A 16,359-nucleotide genomic window follows, 5' to 3' on the forward strand; every position below is an offset into this window, starting at 1 on the left:
AGCCAGTGTTTGTTAACCTTGAAAGAGGAGGAGGCAGCTGGAGCAGCACTTGGAACAGTGTCGTTAATGTGTTTGTTTGGGAGTTGGAAGATCAGGAAATGGGTGCTGATAAGATATTTACAGCAAGTGACGTCTTTGCACCACCACTCAATCATTCTGCCTTCAGCATTGGAGAGTCAGTGCCCTCAGAGTCAGTCTATCTAAATCAAATTGGTTAATGAATATGGAGTCAATGTGTGTGCAAATAGATTAAATCAGACTGGATAGTTTAAACTGGGCTGAGGAGAAGGAATCTATAACTGCATAGAAACCTTCTCCAGAACCTTCTCACAATTCCTAGGTTATCAATTAGAACTATTCTGAATGATTGCATGCTGCCAGAGAGGAGACTTTAATTTAATTCTGATTTCAGTTTAAGATTCAGAATATTGATAATTTGAATTTGACCATAGAAGTCTGTGAATTTCAACCCTCCTAACTTAAGTTTTCATTTGAATGGGATGTGAAACTGAGTTCCTGTCAATCTGTTCTGATATTAAAGGTCAGATGGCACTATTGTGAAGAGCAGGAAGTTAATGCATGATAGGGAGCGAGCTGGGTAATGGGTTTGGAGCAGATCACTCCAGGGCACCAACATGGACACGTTGGGCTGAATGACCCTTTCCTTCTATGCTGTAACCTTTCAGTGACTACTGCCCTTCAGTCACTCAATGCATGTCACTTTTGGATCCTTTGGTTTCTCTTAAGGGTGACAACTCACCTTCAAGAGTGAAGGGGACAAGCAGAGAGACACTATAAGTAAAAAAACGATCAGAAAAAGGGCCAGAAATGCTCTTCACGTCCAATTCCAAAACAATCTCGCCATTCCACCTCCCACCCTAATCTTGTATCTGCACTTCTCTCCTTCTCAAGATCCGAAGGCTACAAATACAAAAATCACAAAAGCAGGGAAGTCGTGTTTGATTTGCATAGGATTTGATTAGGCCACAGCTGGAGCATTGCGTTGTGGTTTGGGGTGCCCAATTATAAAAAGATTGCCTTAGAAATGGAGAAGGTGTAATGCAGATTCACTAGAATGATATTGGTTAATGTCAATTTATGCATGAAGAGAGGTTGGCCAATAGAGTACTTAAAATTCTGAAGTAACAAGGTAAATATCAGAAAATCTTCCTTTGGATTAGTGACAAGCAGTGTAGTCTCAGTGTTGCTAATGAAAGAATCACGAGGGATTAGGAGGAATTTCGCCACTCCTACGGTTTTAAGGTGTGGAATTCATCACCACATGTGATTATTAAGGCTGAATAAATAGCATCATTCAAAAGGGAACTCGATAAGCGCCTGAGAAGAAAAAGCTTTAAGAGATATGGGGGAAAGAGCTAAAAGTGAGATTATAAAAGGGAGTTAAAAAGAGGTAATCAGTGGCACACACCTGATGCATTGAATGTCGTCCTGTGTTTAAAATATCAATGTTCCTGTATTTTTATCCCACTGCCCAGACAAGCATTATAATTCACCAAAAAACAGATTAACTGGTGATTATTGTTTTCAGAATTCACTGTTACATTTGCCCACATACTGACAATCGCTAAATTTCAAAGATTGTTCAAAGCACTTTGAGACATTTCAAAGTGAGAAGCTCTATGTTAAACCCAAGTATTAATATCATTATCAAAAAAGCATAAATTCTTACCATACTTCATAATGTGTTATTTTCACCAACTCTATGGTAAGCGTGACTGCTGTTTGGGGTTAGGCACATACCTGATGACCAGATTATAATTCCCTTTCCCCCCAAAAGTCTTGGGGCCTGGCCTGCATGCTTAGCACTATCAGTGAGGCTCTGTGTTGCCTATTCCGCACTGCAATCTGACTTGCAGATCACTTAAAGGGCAGACCAATCACTAAGGCAGAGTCTCATCCCACTCAGTTCCCGTCAACTTTGCAAGCCAAAGCCCTAACGGGTAGGGTGCTCCTAGCTGGACAAGCAGTGGGAAAGCTTGCCAGACAGCAATATCAATGGCAAGCTATGCAGTTTTAGCTGGTTAGACTCCAGCAATACCCCAACGCACACTCTGGGGTCCCCAAGTCTTGGTTCTTGCCAAACTGCACCTAATACTTACCATAATTAGGTAAGCAAGATGTGGCCCTAAGTCACCGTTTGGACTTAGAGTTTGGACAGTGTGAAAAGGAAATTATAATCTAGTTCCTTCTAAATCAGGGGCAGAGACTCGAACCTGGTTCATTCTATTATTACTCTTGGAAGAGTGTACACATCTATGGTCTGGTTTAGAGTTCACATCAGAAAATAAATCCTTAATTACTTTTTTATGTTAAGAATTGTTGCAAGGATTCTTTCAAATAGCATTTGGTTTTAGTGCTATCATCTAGTGTGCGTCAGAGCGAGCAGTCACTGGTTTATTCCATAACGTTCTGTGACTTTTGGCATTCCTCAGAGGAAACCTCCAGCCTTATTACCTGTGTAAATGAGTAGATGAAACTGTAAAACAATTCCAAAGATGTTACAGTGCCTCTAATTGCTTTTGATATGTGGCTTTTAATTACTACCTCTGCCCCTCTGAGAAAGCTGCCCTTTATGATTTGAGGAGTGATGGTGTAATTCAATCGTCGGGGTTGCTGTGTCTGTGGCAGATTTGCATCTTAAAGCCCACATGTCGCCTGGGTTCTTGCTGGAAGCAAGAAAGGAGACGACAGTAAAGTTTGAAAGATGTCAGATCCTGACTGCTTTACAGCAGTGTTTAGGAATTCTTGACATAGTGGCGGCAGATTGAGGTTGCCATGACTTCAGTAATAAAACCTTATTTCAACCTTCTCCGATCTACATATAAATGGCATTTTTATGAAGAGCTGTGCCTTTAGTGCCTTTATACTCAGTAAGGCATCCACTGTCTTTAAATTACAATGAGCCGGATTGGAAGAGCCTTCATGAAGTTATATAACTTGGGATATCCTATGCAGAAATGCCTCACAGGGAATAAATGAGCCTTGCCTGCAGTCTGCTGATCTGTCATTAATAATTGCTAAAACAATTCTCGCATTAGTATAGCATCTATAATATTTGTACGTTTCAAAGCACTTCACAAAGTTTCGGTAAAGTGAAGTGACTGTATTTGTAGGTGAACGGGTACATTGCTGTTAACATAAAAGGTGCTGCACTTTTGGCAGAGCTATGGCACCAGGCAGCAGCTGGTTCATTATTACCTGGATATTCTTGAAAACAGCTTCTTATTCATGAAAGTGGTTAATGTAATTAGGCAGTCCAGGTTTCTGCAGTTTCTTTGAATGGACTAACTTGTTGGAATGTGGCTCTTTGTATAATCAATCAAAATATGTGCACCTGTAATGCAGGTTTGGAGGAAAGGCTGATAGAATTCTGAGGGTTTGCACTACCCTTATTTTATACTGTCCATTAGAATTTTAAACTGCGTGATTTCTGTTTTTAGCCCAGAATTGAAAACTGAAGGAGCAGGTGCTTTGTTAGCATAACAGTGAGCACAATAAGGAACTGTACAGAACTGCTGAGGAATGGTTGGAAGAACCACATTTGGAAGCACTCTGATGGATTCTTTTTTAATCCAAGTCTCAAACACATTTATTCAATAAACTTGTATTTTAACCAAGCTAAACTTTACACAACATATGTTCTAAGTAATAATGGAAAATTGAAATTTGATTTGGGAAAAGTTAAACTGTGCATTTTAATTGTTTCCTTAAAGCTTTCTAACTGGGGCTCACCTGATGCCTAGTGGCTAAAGACACTATGCAGTGCAGCACTAAGGTATACACATCAAAAGGTCATAGGGTAAATTCTCAGGCTGTGTTGATTTAACTGATCAGAGTTGGTGCAGACGCTGGGACATTACAGTTGGCATCAATGTCCCTGGACTAGGGAGGGGAACATCAGTCAGGGTTCCAATTTTTGATTGCTAACCAGGGAAAGTGTATGTGTGCATGTGTATGGGTGGGGGGGTGGCAGTATTGGGCTAAGCCTTGATAACCCCCACCCATCCACGTCCTTCAGTCTTAATTTGGAAACCAGTTGCTTTTAAGAATTTCAGTAAACTGGTTCCTAGTCCGAAAGTGTGCTGACATTCACTATCTAAGCTCAATTGACACGATAATCATAATTCTTCCATTTGTTGCAGCACCTTATCACATTGTTGAAACATCTCAAAACACTTCACAGAATATACCATAAAATGAATTAAATCTATTTTTTAGGCAGTACGCAGCAGCCAATTGCACACAGCAGTGTCAAACAAATGATCTGCCAATCGACTAACAACCAGGTTCCTACTTATTGCTGGGTAAACAGAGAAGTGTGGTGTAATGAAACATGCCCAAGGCTTTGCCTGCCCAGGAATTGAACCCGGTCCTCTTGCTTTCCTTTCACGTCGGGGGGAACGTACTCCCGACATGAAAGGTGCTTTACAAATGTAATTGTGTTGTTGTTGTTGAATACTTTACCAATACGCTACAGGACTCTGCTTTTCTGAGAAATTCAGCGTAAACAAAATTATATGGAAATAAATATGCAATGGAATTCAACCTGGTCTCTCCACCTGGAGCGTAATTCTAGCTAAAATAATCCAACCAGTCAGACACATTTTACTCATTAATTTCTTACAAAATAACAATTTCCAGATCTTTATGGACTATATTCTTCATCTGCCTTTTGCTTCCTTTCCTTCTACATTCTGTTGAATACAATGACAAGTGAACTGGCTCTGTTTAACTGCAGGGCAATGATCAGATGGATCAAGTTAATAATTGCCCATATCAAGCTACTTTGAAACTTTTGGATACACTATCCCACTGTTATTGGAACATACCTGGTGCATTTAAATTGTGTACTAATTGGCTGGTCGCTTTGCTGAACTTACCTGGATGTCAGTTGCAGGAAATCTCTGATATTCCAAACAGGTGAAGGTAATGCAAAATGCTTTGAGCTGTTCTTGTACTGTGATCTGTTTATCGTTAAACCTGAAACCTATGTTGTACCTTAAATATATCCTTGCATTGATGTAGTCCGGCAGAGCATTATGAACATAATCTAGGCCAAATCCCAAGAACTGATACACAATTAACGTACTCAGATAATGGGGTGAAAATGATGCCAATTCTTAACAGGCATCATTAATAATTAATAATGTCTCCCGAGTCCCAAATAACAGCCTCCAGTAACCAGAAGTGAGTCGTGCTGACCCAAGGGAACTTTCCTCCAGACGTAGATTGCGTGGAGCTTAGTCCCCACAGGTCAGTGTGGCGTACATACTTTTGGTTCCTGGAAGGAGTCATGATTGGACTCAGAGTCATTATGAATGACTCCTGTTAAGAATTGCCACCACATAATGGGACACAATGAAAACAAATGCAAGACATGCACTCCAGGACCCCAGTAAAAGATAGCCGGAAACTTGAATCCTACTGTAATCATTCCTTAGGATCTTCAGGAATTTTATTTAGCAGAACAAGTCAAGAAAATTAACTTATTTAAAGTCATCCTTATCAATTAAATTTTTTATGGTAAAATGTAGTATTTGACCGGTTATTTTACTTTTGTATAATTTTCAAACCAGAGCATTTGCTAAAATAGCAATTCAAAGGGAACTTTAATCTGTTTTACTGTTTTCTGGGTTTTACAGGAGGTTTTGTGCAGTTCATGCTGTAATATTTTACCACAAAATAGCAGTCTTTGTAAAATAATTTATAAGCACAGCCTTCAAAATGCAAAACCTTACATGACTGTAAATAAGCAATATTAATCCAAGTGCCCACAACAAACAATGGTGTGCTATGCGCAGTTAGTCAATATAACCAGGGTTTTTTGCTGCAACTGCAAGTTCATACACAAAAAAACATACGTTGCTTATGCGGACATGTGAGTTGTCACATTGTACAGTATTAAATGATGTTCGCGTTCATTTTTTCCACTTTTGTTTCCAGCATTGTGTTCCACTGGTTCTTTCCAACTGTGATGTATTTTGATATTCGTATACAATATGTTTTATGTATGCTGAGCTAAAATCCAGTCTGCAACATGAACAGCTGCTTGTTTCTGGGATTTGAAAGACTACTTCAAATACATATGCCAGGAAAACCCCTCAGAGAATTATCACTTTGTAAGCAAATGATTTAGAAATGCAGCGTGTTTGAGCTGCGCTTTGTATCACTAAAGCTGTGTGGTTTGGAAGGATAAGTCATAAGTTCATTCTCCAATCTGCCGAGTTCCTGAGCTATGCTATGGGAATGCAGTGGGCAGAGGCTGCACTTTACCTTATAGGAAAAGGTAAGGAAGGTTGAACAGGAAAATTGAATCCAAGATGTGAATGAGAGCAGCATCACTGCACTGTGAAGTTCATAGCAACAGAGATTAATAAATACACAGCCACGCCATTTTACAGAAAACTCAATGAAGCGCTTTGAGACATACTCAATGTGACAAGGTGCCTTATCAAATACAAGAATTATTTTATTATCAAGAATACATAACAATAATCTTTGTATTTGATATAGCGATTGATCACGTTGTTGAGACGTCTCAAAGTGCTTCATAGAATATATTGTAAAGTGACTTGACTGTGTATTTTGTGGGCAAAACGTGGCAGGTAAGCGCACTGCAGTGTCCCACAACCGTCGGGGATTGATTGACCACATTTTTTTTGCAAGGATTATTACCCCAGAAAGTAATCTGCTAATCGACTAAGAACCGGGTTCCTCCTTACTACTAAGTAAACAAAGGCATGTGGAGTAAGGAAACTTGCCTGAGGTTTAACCACATCCGGGAATCAAACCCAGGTCCTCTCGCTTGTGAGGCAAAATAGTTAAAAACATGGAAAAACATTACAACTTAATCCTTGAACTCTGCAGAATTGCTATGAGCGCTGGGGCAGACAACTAATTTATTAATTGAAAGCACATGGTTGGTGCTTTTGATGTGACTGTGTCAATTGTACAAGGATGGGTTTTCATTGAAAACTACCTGTGGAGATTCTTGAGGCAATAAAAATATGTTCTGAAAAATAAATCACTCCCACCTCCAAAGTGGCAGGAGAGTGGGCAGAGAAACTGGGAGATAGGAGAAGATAAGATGTAAAAGCTTTCCTTTTTTTTAAAAAAGTTACACAGCAGATCATAGTTAGAAAACTGTGATGGTGAAAAGGTGGGATATAGAGAAATACAAGGAAAAACGGTGTGAGAAGATTTTTTTCTTGTGGTCAAAATTCTAACCTAGTCCCATGAGAAACATACTAATCCTTGCATTTGATATATCGAAAAGAGAGGGGAGTTTCTCCCAGTGTCCTAGCCAACGATACCCCAGATATATTTGGTCATTCACCTCACAGCTGTTTGTGGGACATTACAGTGCACAAATTGGCTGCCACGTTCACTTAACAAAATACGTGGTCACTAAACTTCACAGTAAATCCAGTGAAGCACTTTGAGAAGCCATTGAGATTAGAAAGGCACTACATCAATTGCAATAATTATTACTATTTCTTAATGGGATTCCTTAATAAGGAGTTAAGTTAAGATTCGCTTTGGCTCATGGACTGTCCGCTTAAACGTATATTGCGCCGAAATGACGTTCGCCTGGTGACTTCCCCATTTGAGAGACTCAGGTTTCTTATTAAGGAATCCTATTAAGAAATACTGACAATTAATTCACTTTACTGAAGCAAAAGGATAGGACAAGCCTAACCACATGAAATGATACCTGTTTTTATTGTAGTAGAATTGAATTTTTGTTTGTGCCTTCAAGCACACACATGTCCAAATACATCTAAAAACCGTAAGGTTGTCTCGGATGAGCGTTATTAATCCATGAAAGACAATTCCCCTTTTAACAGAACTGGATGAAGACACTTTTTTTGTAACCCAAAACCATTGAAGTTCAAAACTGCCTGACTGGTTAATCTATCGAATGAAAAGTTTCAGAGCACAGCAAAAGGGGAGGGGGTGGGAGGTGAGGGGGATTCACAGTACATCACAGTAAGACTATAGTGATGACTTCATCCAGGCTAATCAGCGCTAACATTTCCGTATTATTGCAGCCACCAGGATTTAAGTTCAAACGTTCAGCAGGAGCCATGAAACAATGCAGCAGCTTGAAATGGTATCGCTGTGGAATAACGGGCTGCGGCTGGAGCAGCATTGCTCGGCTACAGCATCAAATTGTGTGTAATATTTTCCATATGTAACAACAAAAACAGACTTAGACCAAGAGATGAAACCACAAAGGCTCGTCGTCTTTCACGTTTCTGCCGCAGTTCCAAAAAATAATCCTCTGTGTTTTTCCAGGATAAAATGTCGCCACAGTTCCCTTGAAAATCATTGCAGGTATCCACTCTTTCAACATTTAAAAAAAAGCATTCAGACCAGCCAAATCAGGCATGAATAAGCCTACAGTATAACCTAATGGTTTAACCCTTTGCCCTTGCTGTAAAAATGCTTTCATTCAAGAAAATCTGTTTCCCTCCCCTATAATTTATTTATTATTTAAGGGAAAAGTATGGTGCGGTCTTAATCAAATGATAATCAAACGTGTCACGAAAAGAATTGAGACAAGCAGACGAGTGTCCAAGAGAGTCAAATAAGACAAATTCTTGGGTTGGCTGTATCTGGAAATCTGTATCTGAATAGAATCTTGAGGGTATAATACGGAAAGCTTTTGAGTTGTTCACATAAACTCCTTTAATATGAAAATGTCGTACATCAAATAGCATAGGATGGAGTGACTGCCAAATTCCACTCACTGGCTTGCCTGGGGCAAGTTCCTTTTCCTGCGTTCAGGAGCTGAAAGCAAATAGACTCTTGCTGGCTTTGTGATTAATAGTGTGTTTCTCCCTCCATCCTCTCGACTGCACTCCATCTCTTCTCCTTTTCCTTCCCAACTTCCAGTGGCTGCTGACTATTTTAGATATATTAAAAATAAAGAATTGCTTTCATAGAGTGTAAGCCACAATCCTTGGCAAGTGAAACAGTCCTAAAGGCAAATAATACAGGAATAAAAAAAGTTTCTGCTTGCCAAACAGCAAGTAACTTTCAACAGGAAAAGTTCCAGCATTGAAGTTAGGAAATTCAATAAATTTCCATGTAATATATTTAATAATCAGTTTTCTCTGTGATGCCAATAGAATGTGATGTCCCAGTAAGAAAATGCACTGTGCACTGTTATTGAGTTGCATAGACCTTATTTTTTTGCTGGATTGTCCTGAGTTAGGTGATCACACTCGAGCAGCTGTGGGACTTTACATAATAATCTTAACAGCACCGCCTTTTTCCACCTCCGTCGCATCGCCCGTCTCCGCCAACACCTCTCCCCAAAAGCCGCTGAAACTCTGGTCCATGCCTTTGTCAGCTCTCAGCTGAACTACTCCAACGCCCTCCTCCCCAGTCTCGCATCCACTGCCATCCATAAAATCCAACCCATTCAGAACTCTGCCACCCGCATTCTCACCCGCACGAAACTCCACTCCCCGATCACCTTGCCAGACTGCCTATCCCAGAGAGGATCGACTTCAAGATCCTCACCCTCGTATTCAAGTCCCTGCACTCCTCTGCACCCCCCTACCTCTTTGACCTCTCTCCTCAAAACAGCACCTGTTGCCTTCGTTCCTCCGGGTCCGGTCTCCTCCTTGTCTACTGAGTCTTCCGCTCCACCCTCGGAGGCCGTGCCTTCAGCCACTATGCCCCGAGGCTCTGGAACTGCCTTCCTCACTCCCTTCGTCTCGCTCCCTCCCTTCCCATTTTCAGGTCTCTGCTGAAGACCTTTCTTTTCAACCGCGCCTTTGGTCACCTTCCCCCCCCTTCCCCCTGGCTCGATCCCGGGATCCGAAACTGTAAAGCGCTCTGAGGCGCTGTCCGGCGTGGAGTGTGCTATATAAATCCAAGTTGTTCTTGTTGTTGGAATCCTTGTATTTGATAGAGCATCTTATCAAGATATCTCAAAACACTTCACTGTATATTCTTAAAGTGGTTTGACTGTGTATATTTTGTCGACGAATATGGCAGACAATTTGTGCACAGCAATGTCCCACAAACAGCCATTGAATGAGTGACCAATTTTTTGGGGGGGACTGTTGCCCAGGACACCAGGGGAAACCCCCTTCTCTTTTTGAACAGTACATTGGGATATTTAAAGTCCACCTGGACAGGCAGATGGGACCTTGATTTAATATTTCAGCCAAAGGCAACATCTCCAGCACTGCAATGGAGGGTCTGCATAGACCATATGAATTTCATGTTCCAATATGGGGCGTGAACCCACAACCTTCTAACTCGGGGGTATTGGGTAAAGACAGGATTAGGTTGGGTCTCTCAAGGTTAAATAGCATGTCAATGGTCACAGAAGAGGAATCAGCATTTGGGTGAGTCACTGGTAGACTGCTGGCAGCTATGGAATTGTACCTTTGCATGATTTGGTGCTTTCAGAAAAATGGGGAAGAAAATGGGATTACAGTACAGTCCTAGATGATCAAATACTTTATAGAACATAATGTGCTGCTGTGACCATGAGATTGTTGTGTGTGAGTACAGCTGGTTAGCATTGAATAATGGCAGGTTAAAATCCTGACACTTAACTCAGTTATCTCCAGGGTTAGAAGGAAGTCTGGTTTGTCCACGGACGTTTTACTTGGAGTTATGTAACTCTCTCAAGAGAGTCTATTACAGTTCACACTATGTATAGCATGTAGAAGCAGGCAAAATGGGATCAATAGCCTTTTCTCATTTACTTTCCTGCTTGTGACTACAAGCAGCTTTCATTGAATTTTCCTGCAGAATTCATTTAGATACATTTTAAGTACATTTAGTCTGAAGTCTAAAATTTCAAATTAGACTGCCTCTTTTATTGCAGTGTTTAGTCACTTTTTCTTTTTGGCTGTTTATCAACAAGTTCAGTAACTTCCTTTGATAATTACACTTACATTTAGTAGCAATATCTTCCAACATTCATGACAAAGTGATTGCCTTTACAAGTTTCTCATCTTGGATTTTCAAACGTAACAGGGCAAAGGATGTTTGTTTTATAGCAGTAATGACAGAAATACAAGGGTGGTGGAAGTTAGCTAACCAGAGATTAGCATATTGAAAAAGATAAGAACATAAATAAGCAAGGAACATCAAAGGCCAGCAAGCCTGGAAAATGTAGACTGCATCCACCTACTCTAACTCACAATGCCGTAAGAGAAGCTGAATAATAATCCTTGCATTTGATAACAGCGCTTTTACGTCAAGAGGCCATCTCAAAGTTCTTCACAGGAATTACTATAAAGTGCAGTGACTAAGTATTTTGGAAACAAACACAGCAGCCAATTACTGCACACCAATGTTCCACAAATAGCCATGACCAATTTTATCTTGGTAATTGTTGGCCAAAACACCAGGATAAACCTCTGTTTCTGCAATGGCATCTTTAATATCCACTTGAACAGGCAGATGTGACCTTGGTTTAACATCTCATTCAAAGGACTCCTGATAATACCGGGCTCTTTCAGCACTTTTTGTGTCTCAAAGTGTTCTTCACTTTATACACACAGAACTACAGAAAATAACTTGGGGGAGAGAAAAGGTGAGGTACGTTTTGATAATTGTAGAGTGGGAGCAGCTTGCATTAACTTGCTTGTGCCAGACCACTGTTATCAAAGCACTCACTAAGGACTATGTTTGAGGCACTGCATCAATTCTGGCTTGTATGAATGGAGGGAGAGGCTGGGAAAAAATTAAGCTGGTGGATAGATTGTGAATTTGTGGTGCTCTGCATTGAACACTTGGAACATTTATTTGTTCAAGGAAATAAGTGCAATTCTTCATTCAAGGTTCTTTAAAGAACCTTGGTACGTAAATCAATGTATTAAGCAGGAGAGAATTTTTTGTTTATTTCAAGTAGAGCTCCTTAACAGTGATTCCACATCTGTTCAAACACCCTGGAGATTACAGAAGGACACATAAATAGTTTTTCAAGCAATAAAATGTACTGACTACAATGATGTCCATTTTTAACACCTGATAATATATTGAAAAGGATGTAGCAGTTATCAGGAGCTCAGTTGGATAAGAATGGAATGGGTGGGCTGTGTTTCCTGTTTTGTGATATTCCCATGAATGTTATTCCATCTTTTTCAGGGAAGTTACATGGGAGTGTTCAAGTGATCAGAGAATTCTCCCAAACTATGTTGTTTCTTTTTCAGTAGCTGTGGCTAGATTTGCAAATGAACTCTTACAGATAACTAACTGTACCTGTCTAGCACAATATTAAATAGGAACTGACAGACAACAGTCATTGAGCTGCGGATGACAGGTTGTCGTACATTTAAGGTGATCAGCAAATAGCCAAACAAACTAGCTATTGGTTTCAGTCAAATCCAGCTTAAAAGGAACACAGGAATATGTGGCAAAACAGAAGATCATTTTGAATTTCCACAATGACTGTTTTATGTATCCAAATGTTGATATCATCAGTTTTCTATTGTGTAAGGTACTCTCAAAAACACTGGGATCCTTTCATCTTGACTTGTGGACCATATTAAGCTTTGCACCACATCAAACATAAAGCATAATTATGCTTTTTTTTGGTGGGGGGGTGGGGTGTGGACAGCGGGTGTCTGAATAGTGCATGCTGAAACCCATCAACATGCTTCAGAGTATCCAAACCAAACTGAGCATTTGATTATTGGACTTAAGTATTGGAATTTTTGTTTGTCTTTTCTGTTGCTGAAGCCACTGTTATGAAAGAAACATTTTCACCCCTTATACTGCAGACAGATTTTTGATGTCATTGCTAGAATAAGATTTTATCGATTGACCATTACCATTGATTGAATGTGGTTGCCATATTGAATTTTGTTGTGTTTTTCCTCACTCTGTTTTCCAAATCCATTCAAAAAACACTTGGCTGTTCCTTCAGCCAATTTGTGTGTTCCAATCGCTCACCCTTCTTGGCTCCCACTGCAACTCTGTAAATATACTTTGAGTTCTCGTTTGTGAAAGGAGCTATATAAGTGCAAGTTGTTTTTGTTGTACAATATTAGTTTATCTGGCATTGGTTACAGAATTGAATCAATGTAACGGCTACAGTATGAATCCTGTTTGGCAAAGTTGTTGCAAAACAAATCTTTACACATTAAAGCAATTACCTAGAGTGATAAGGAATGGAAAGAATCCAATCAGACCAACTAGTCTGTGTTGGGAATTACGTGTAAACGTTTCTGGGTGGTTAATTGGAGTTCTGCTGGGCTTTTTAACTGTTATTAGGGAGGCATTTTTACTTTGAAATTTTAATTGGCATTTAATATCGGTTTACAATGCTTTGGGCATGCACTCGGTAGAGCTCACTTTTACTTAGATCTTGATCTGGGCAAGAGTGATTGAGAGATGGCACCATTGTTGTTCCAAGTCACTCTATCGAGGTACCTCATTCAATCAGAGTATAAGTGCTATTTGTCAAGTACATTCATCTGATTCCAGGATATGTATTGCCTGATGGGAATAGTGCTTTCCTGATGGTAATGGACTAGCATCAGTCAGGCCAAAGTAAGGTAATAAATATAATGCCTTATCGCATCATTCAAATGGCTCAAAGTGCTTCATATGATTTACTATAAAGTTTAATGACTATATTTATAGGCAGCCAATTGTGCGCACAGTAAAGTCTCACAAACAGCCATGTGTGATTGACCAATTGTTTCCTGGAGGGATTGTGGTCAGGACTGGGCAAAATTCCCTTCTTTTTTCAAATCGTGCCATGGGATCTTTAATGTCTACCTGGTCAGGTAAACAGGGCCCCGGTTTAACATTTCATCTGAAAGATGACACCTCTGACAATGCAATACATCCCCAGCACTGCATTGGAGTGTCAGCTAATTAACTATTAGCTCAAATTCCTAATGTGCTACCAACTGAGCCAGGCTAGCACCTTGAATTAGGGATAGGTAGATGCAATTACCACTATTATAAGTCACCAGAAATTGGCCTAAGCATAGTACTGCCAATTCACTTTACAGTATAATCTGTGAAGCGCTTTGGGACGTCTAGAAGACGTGAAAAGCGCTATATCAAATGCAAGGATTATTATTATTATTATTACTGGGGGAGCAAGTTCAGTAAATATATCTTCAATTTTCTGAAGTATTTTAGGAGCATTGAGAAAGATTACCAAAATGTTTATTTCTTCTTTTCAAACATGTAATTCCTGACCTAGATTTTCCACACACAATTTTCCACTGTCAGCATCCATCGATCATGCATCAAAAATCACACAGTATTATCAGGTGATCATTTCAATATTTGAATCTGGCCCTTAACACCAAGAGTGAAATGTGCAGAATACGGTATTTAAATGGATTTACCATCAGCAGTAATTCCCTAATCTCTACCCAGTAGAAAATTCAGCCAATTTCTTTTCTGACAGTACAGTATATGGAACTTTAGGGATTTTCTTTAAGCAAAATTGTGGTTTGAATTTTGTTTTGCTTCTGTTCAATTTATACACTATTGCTTTGACTTGTGTATTGATACCAATGGCTGTGCTTCAAAATATGAAACGCTGGTTGAGTCCTTAAAGTGCTCAGGTATTTACTGCTTTTCTAGAATTAGGTCAGACACTTCGTTGGAGCTGTTGGACGCTCAGATTCTTTGTATTATTCTGCATGAGAGAGAGCAAGACCAAGTGCTTTAACAGATGTTCTGTGGCCAATCGTTTGTAAAATATAGACTGTGCAGAAACACTTAATAACTAACAGCTTGTAGATATTTGAAATTTAGAAAAGGGCGTATACTTCACAAGCATGCCCATAGGCATTGCGAAGGACAAGTTTAGGACAGACACCAGGAAGTATTTTTTTATGCAGATGATAACAGCTGGAATGGACTATCAGGAGAGGTGGGTGGCAGGCAGGACATTCTTGTGCTCATTTAAGAAACAGCTTGATGCTGTAATGAGAAGACAGTAGAATGGGTATTCTAGTAGGATGAGATCAAATGATCCAAAGGTGTGTTTATAAAGAGCTTGTCGGGAAAACACTGCTGTGGATGTTACCTCAGGATATAAAGTACAAATTGGCTGAAGCACTAATTTGAAAAAAAATCCATCAGAAATTATATAATGTCCACCGCTGTTGAAACCCTATTGCTGTCCAGCCCTGTTTAAACCTATTGTTAGAGGATCCTTATTGTTAACTGGATCCTATGCTGGAACCTTCAAGTTCTAGTAAAGGATCCAGTTATGCACATGGTAACTCATGACACTTAATAACTCATACGCAAATTGACATATGCACACAACTGAATTCACATTGCAGTGCAGGACATTCCAACAAACTGATGCACGCACAGCAATGCAGACACTGAAAGCAACTGTTATTTGTTATTTAAACTAAATTTAGATGAAGCTATTTTTTTACCAATTGACTTTCCCTAAAAAAGCAAGGATTTATTGGTGAAAATAGGTGAAAAAAATGAATGGTTCTTCTGCATATTGAATAGCTTTAGTCAGAAAGAAGTTCTACCATTTCCTGGTTTGTGCTGTCACCTAGTAGTTTAATGAAAGAAATTCCAGGTGAAAAGGACTGTTCTATTGCTGCTGGAGTTATTATGTCCCTTAATTGGTCCTGGCCTGATAAGCAAGAGACATTACACTCTTTCCTAAGGCATTTCTTTTCATCTTCCCTTGAATATTTGTTTAATGCCAGTGATAACCTCAAAAGAAGATGAGATTAATAGAAATAATTTCCCTTAATAGTACGTGACCTTATGGCAATATAACAAACTAGAAGCAGGAGGTCTTCCATTTCAGTCCACAAGAAGAAAAACCCACGTTAAGATTAACCCACGTTAAGATTGTTTCTGTTCTTACTGAATGGTTTAAATGTTTCAAAAATATTGTGCCTGATATGTGCTATTGGTGTTATCCCGGCTCAGTTGGCAACACTCTCATCTAAGAGTCAGAAAGTTATGGGTTCAAGCCCCACATCAGACCTTCAAACTTACAGTCTAGGATGACAATCCAATAAAGTCCTGGGAGAGTGCTGCATTGTGGAAGGTACCATCCTTCAGCTAAGATGATAAACTGAGGTCCTGTTTGCCTGCTCAGGTGGGTGCTAAAGGTCCTAGAATACTATTTGAAAAGAGAAGGGAGTTTCTGTTGGTGACCTGGCCAACAATCTACCCAAATAAAACTGATCATTTACTTCTTGGCAACTTGCAAGATATTGCTGATCACAATTTGGCTTATTATGTAAGGATTATTAAATTTACATTTATTTAATACCTTTCATATCGGGAGTCATCCCAAGGCACTTAACAATCTGGCACCCAAGCTGGAGGTGGAAGCTGTGGGAGGGG

This window comes from Callorhinchus milii, unplaced genomic scaffold (genome assembly GCF_018977255.1).
Source record: "Callorhinchus milii isolate IMCB2004 unplaced genomic scaffold, IMCB_Cmil_1.0 Scaffold2, whole genome shotgun sequence".
In the NCBI taxonomy this organism is placed as follows: Eukaryota; Metazoa; Chordata; class Chondrichthyes; order Chimaeriformes; family Callorhinchidae; genus Callorhinchus; species Callorhinchus milii.